Raw genomic sequence first — 6,384 nt, 5'->3', positions numbered from 1 at the left:
ACAACAGGCTTGCCCAATCCCTCTTAATTCCAATGCCTTTCTTCTAGTAATTATTTCCCGTTGATCCTGGCTAGAGCTTGCTCTGTATCTATTTATTGGCATGTTGTAAGCTTCTTGAGGGCGCACACTGTCTTTTGCCTCTTTTTGAATTCCCAGCGCTCAGCCTGACACAAAGGAGATACTTAATGAATGTTTGTTGACTGAATAAATGAGTTACAGATTGGTTTTCCCAAGCCAAGCTGTAACCTTGGGTTTTACATAGAGGTGAAAGGGCCCGCGGGATATAGAGCATAGAATACTACTACTATTCCCAGGAACCTGTTAACACGGAATAATCGAGGCGGAAGCAGGGGCGTGCTGTAGCCAGCTTAAACTGCTCGTGAGACCTGATGGGTAAATTTTCAAAGTGAGCATTTTTATACCTTAGAAACTGGCAAGTGCTACAAACTGAGACTTGGTTTATGGCTTTGTTGGTAGTCTAGACTTAAGAAAGTGATAGAGAAATGTTCCTGCAAAGTAAACCCATAAGCATTCCATACATAGGTAAAATCTTGTGGGAGGAGGGCTGATTGTTAAATATTGACTAGCAAACACCCGATTGGAAGGGCCATTAGAAGAGAAATCTTAGGACATCTGACCCAATGGCCCAATGGGCAGACCTTTTTATTTTATCTACAGAGAAAGAAAATGGAGCCTAGAGATCTTACCTCAAGTTTCTCAGTTTCTTTATATGAAAAAAATGGCGACAATCTCCCAGTATTGTGCAGAGGATAGAACAAGATATTTGTAAAGCCTTAAAGTGTCACTTAACTTTCAGATAAGGCAGTGACTAGAGTATTGGGCTTAGAGCCAAGAATATTTGAGTTCCTTCCTGCCCCAAACACTTAACTGTGTGACCCTGGACAATCACATAACCTCTGTGGCCTGACTTTCCTCATCTGTAAAATGGGAAACATTGTTTTAAATATCAAAGGAGATAATGTGTGAGAAGTTCTCTGAGAGCTTTAAGCATTATATAGCGTAGCAGTCATTATTTATTATGGCAGATAATCTCAGCTCAGAGATTCAAACCTAGGACTTGCTGATGCCAAATTCAGTATTATTTTTAATAAGTTTAATTTTAATATTTAATAAAAATAAAATTTTGTTATTGTTTATATTATTTATATTTATTATTATATTTTTATCATGTTCACTTTATATTAGTTTAGAAGTTATATTTATTTATTTATTTATGTATTTTTTAAACCCTTACTCTCCATCTTAATAACAATTTTGAGATTACATGATAATAGTAACAAAGAAAGGCAAGGGCTAGGCAGTATAGGATTAAGTCCCTTTCCCAGAATCACACAGTTAGAAAGTATTGGAGGGCAGATTTGAACTCAGGACTTCCTTTCCCAGGCCTGGCTCTCTATTCACTGTGCCGCCTAGCTGCCCCAAATCCAGTGTTCTTTTCTTTATGCCATACTGATGCCATGTAACCATAATTAGTCAAATTAGCTTATGCACACGCCACATAGTACCTTTCTCCCTTAACCATCTAAGAAGTCTCTTCCTCTTCAGTGTCCTCCCTCGTCCTGCTCCCTAGGCAGCATTTGTGCTGGGAAGAGGATTCCCTATGTCTGATGCCAAGCTTAGCTCCAATGGCCTCCTGCCTCTGGAGTTGCACCATCACCTTTGGTCCAAGCCTGCCTGTCTCGTGATTGAGGACGAGAAAGGCTTTTAGAGGGCTTCAAGTTCAATTCCCTTCATTTTACGGAGGAAGAAAATGAAGCCAGGCGAGATACGGGGGCTTGCTCCAAAACTGAGTTAAAAGCATCCAAGCCAGGAATTGAACTCGGGTCCCGAGATTCTCAGTTCAGTATTCTTTCCCCTCTTCTATGGCTGCCTCTTGCCTCTCATTGTCACTTCCATTCACTTCGAAAGGAAAGCAAAAAGGTCCCTTCTCATCCCCAGAACTTCTTAGGATGTGGACCTGGACAGCAGCATCATTGACCCAGAGATGAGAAGGTGATGGCTAGAGTGACAAAGGATGAGCTCTGTGTGTGTGTGTGTGTGTGTGTGTGTGTGTGTGTGTGTAGACAATGGGCACTTTTGTTTGCTGTTAGAGGGTCAAGGTCAAGTGGGGCAAGACCCTGCAGCTTGGGGCTGGAAGGGGAACAGGTGGTTTTCCACTTAGCTGGGAGAAGCCCTGAATTAAGTGCTGCTAATAAGAACCAGCTTTAAGAGTTCTTGGGGCCACCTGCCCAGACTCTAGAGAGATTGATGAATGGTTGGACCCAAAGAGGAAGCAGGCCTAGACTCTTGAGAAGACAATGGCTTGCATTCTAGCCTCAGCAGGAGGTGGGGATTGTGGGGGTTTTAATGGATTTGTGCTGAACTGCTGAAGTGACTGTTGTTGGAGACGCCAGCTGAGCCTGTCAGTAGCACCTCAGGAAGTCTCCCAGGTTAGAGAAAAGCTCTCCCATCAAAGGGAGTCCATCCACTCCCCGAGCACCCCACTGGCCCTTACACAACAAAGACGGGCCACCAAACTGTCCATACTTCCTACAGGAGAGGGTGGTATAATGGGGAGAGGATTTCAAGCAACTGGCATGGGTTTAAGGAAGTTGGACTTGATGGTAGCCTTTGTGACAGTCCACCTTGAAATCTTGTGATCCACTCAACTAGAAGATATGGTTGCAAGGGGGCAGCTGGGTAGCTCAGTGAATTGGAAGCCAGGCCCAGAGATGGGAGGTCCTGGGTTCAAATCTGACCTCAGACACTTCCTCGCTGTGTGACCCGGGGCAAGTCACTTGACCCCCATGGCCTAGCCTTTACCGCTCTTCTGCCTTGAAACCAATACACAGTATAGATTCTAAGATGGAAGGTAAAAGAAGATATGGTTGCCCAATACATCATCCACTGGGATGGTAAGATAGTGGCCAACTGGTTATCTTATTAAAGCTTGGGCCATTGAGGATGAATTCACAAAATCTCAGCCCTAGGAGGAAGCTCAGAAAACATTCAGTCCAGTCCCTCTTTGGGCAGGAATCTCCTCTGTAATAGCCCTATCAAGTGGTCATCAAGCCTTCACTTGAAGAGTTCCAGTGATGGGAAAGTTACCTTTCAAGGCGCTCGTGCCGGCCTGGAGTCCACGGCTCGATAATGGTGCCAAAGAGAGAGGTGCTAGGATGGCAGCCGGGATTCAGGGTTAAAGGACTAGAGTTTAAACTTGGTCCTGCTGGGCTGACTGTGTTTCCTGGTTCCCCTCAAAGCTTGTGCCTTCCCTCTGAGATTACCTCCGACTTACACTTTATAACTACATGTCCTTTGTGTGTGCATGGGTGGGTGTTGTGTTCTGTATGTGTATGTATTTGTATAAATATGACCTTCTGCGTGTTATCTCCTATTAGAATGGGAGGTCCTTGAATGCAGGGAATGTTTTATCTTTCTTGGTAACCCCAGAGCTTAGCACAGTGCTTGGCACATAGTAAACACTTAATAAATGCATTTTGATTGACTATATGACCTGGAATAAGACAGTTCCCCCTCTCTTGGCCTTAGTTTCCTCATTTGTCAAAAGAAGGAATAGGTCTAGGTGACCCCAAAGTACTCTTCCTTCCTGATCTAAAGTCTAAGCCCCGAAATCTAACGTCCTTCCGATCCCCAGTTACTGCAGTCGTTAATATGCTGAATTCCCTTTTGGATGATGACATGTTTCTTCCCAAGGTCCAGAGGGGAAGTTGGGGCTAGATCTGGTGATAGGGTAGCAGGAGAGTCAGAACCCAGACCAGCCTGTTGACACCCTCCTGATTAGTGTTCCACCCTTCCTCTCTGATTAATGGCCCCAGACCTGAGAAGAGGAAAGAAGGGAGACACACAGGCAAATGGGGGGCCCCAGGGGACAGACGGCCCAGCCCTTCTGCCAAATAATTGTCTTATTTCCCTTGGAGCAGAGAAGGTCCCAGCAAAAAGCCCTCCTTCAGCTTTTTATCTGACTAGACCTTTTGGTCTCGAGAGGTATTCCATGCTGACAGAGCAGCTGTCGTAGTTTCCCAAATGGGATGAACATCTATCCAGTGTAAACAGCCTCCAGGAGAGGGGATCGGGGATGTTTCTTGGAATCTCCTGCTCCTGACCTTTTGTCAAGCCTTTCTCGGTGTAGAGATTAATCTCTGGCCAGGCACAGGAGAGAGCAGCTGAAAGTTTACAGAGAAGTCTCCAAAGGCCAAACTACACCGTTTCCGGGTTTTCTCCTCACAATCTATTCTTAGCACCACTTGTCCCCAGGAGAAGCCTGAACGGAGGAGAGCCTTTTGATTTATGAATGGATTCCCCTCCCTTCTCAACCTTTGGGAAGCCTGCCACGAGCAGATCCCAGAGTACCTCTCTAGCCTCCGCTCCAGCTCCCAGTCGGTGTACTGGGCAAGGAGAGGTGGTGCACATCAATGTCTAGAAAGAAGGAACCTCTGAGGTCATTTGGCCAAACGCTCCCCTGTAGAGGAATACAGAGGATCATGGGATTTTGAGCAGGAAGGGACCTTAAAGTCAGGTGAAGGTTAGGGTTAGAGGAGAAAGACATGGGTCTCCTTTGACATCTAAAGGACTCCAGGGACATTTCTACTCAAATTCTGTCTTCTCCCAACTCCTTTTACCAATGTCAATTGCACGCAATGAAAATGGGTTGATGTTGGGCAAGTGGGAACCGTCATGGATGTTGACTTGCCAGTTGTACATCCATCATGTGAAAGCAAGTGAGGGTTGGGGCAGCTGCCCCTCTTACTTAGGTGGCTCAATGGCTAGAGCCCCAGGTTCCATACTTGATTCTGCTCTAAGGAATTATAAACCATTTTTGTAGAAATTTTAATGATTTCACCAGCTCAATGGGCATCCTTTTGAGTTAGAGTATTAGTACTTAGATCAGAGGCATGAGCTGCAGATGAATGATTAGCCAGTCCCCAAATCAAAAAGGAGTTGGAATTAGAAGCAATGGAGTATCATGGCATCTAGAAACCTGGGTTCCAACCTTGGTTCTACATTTACTCCCTGTGTGACATGGGCCAAGTCCCATCATTTCCCTGGACCTCGGTTTCTTCAGATGGATGAAGTAGATTGGATGATCCAAGATCCCTTCCAGCTCTAGTGATTTGTGGGTGCCTAAGATTAGTCTGTGCCCCGTTTGAGAAACAATGAAGCACTTTCGATGATCCCGAGCTTCTTGAAATAGCCCATATTGTGCACATCATTCTTATTCCAGAGTGTCATGGGTCTGAGAAGTATGGAATTACCACTGACTGGTGAGCAGTCTCTTACCACTGATGACTTGCGCATGAGGAAGAACTGAAGAGACTTTATTAAGGCCTGAAGAAGGAGGTGGGGCTGTTGGGCAGCAGGAGTGAAGGATAACAGATGGACAGCTCCAGGATGGAGGGATATTAAAAAGCCAGGAATGTTGGGTCAATGTTTATGAAGGATCTCTGTAAGAACCAGATTCAACCAGGAGACGGGTTCTACTCTTCTCCACTAAAGAGGGAAGGAGAAGCACTGCCAAGAACCCAACTCCCAGAGAGCTTTGTGATGAATGAAGACCAGATCTTTGAGAAGGCCCTTAGAGAAGAGAAGGCCAGTGACTTTGGATGCTGTGGAATACTCTCTTATTTAACCTAGGTGACTCGATGGATAGCACCAGGCCTGGAGTCAGGAGGATCTGGGTTCAAATCTTGCTTAAGACACTTCCTATCTGGGTGAGCCACTTAATCCGATTTGTCTAGCCTTACCCTTCTGTCCTAAGAGTTGTTACTAAGACAGAAAGAAAAGGTTCTTAAAATAAAATTTTAAAAAAGAAGAGTAGTCTACCACAACCAAAGTCAAGGATCTCAAAGCTCCAAAGAAAAGCCCCACATATACCAAAGATTTGTAACAATACTTTATGTGTTGGCAAAGAACTGGAAACAAATGCCTAAACAAATCATTGTGTGTGAATGTAACTGAATGTACCATTTCTTACCACACATAAGAAATAATGAACAGGAAGGACACAGTTATGTGTGGGAAGACATACAAAGTGATACAGAGGTAGCAGAGGCAGTGTGGAAAGGTTCTTGATTCTGCTGTCAGAATTTAGGTTTGAATCCTATCACTGACACAGCTGTATGACCTTGGACCAGTCTGTTAACCTTATTGGGTCTCACACTTTCTTTATCTGTATGGTCAGGAGTTGGGACTCAACAGCCTCTGAGGCCCCTTTTAGTTCTAAATCGATGATCCCAGAATCCTAAGCAGAACCAAGAAAGTAATATGCATAAGTATTACAATCAAGGAAGGAGAGAGAGAGGGTATAGGGAGGGAGAGGAGAAGAAAGGAGAGAGGGGGGTAGAGAGAGGGGGAGAGAGAGAGAGA

The sequence above is a fragment of the Gracilinanus agilis genome, chromosome 2, assembly GCF_016433145.1.
Source record: "Gracilinanus agilis isolate LMUSP501 chromosome 2, AgileGrace, whole genome shotgun sequence".
Lineage (NCBI taxonomy): Eukaryota > Metazoa > Chordata > Mammalia > Didelphimorphia > Didelphidae > Gracilinanus > Gracilinanus agilis.
This window is presented reverse-complemented; position numbering follows the sequence as displayed.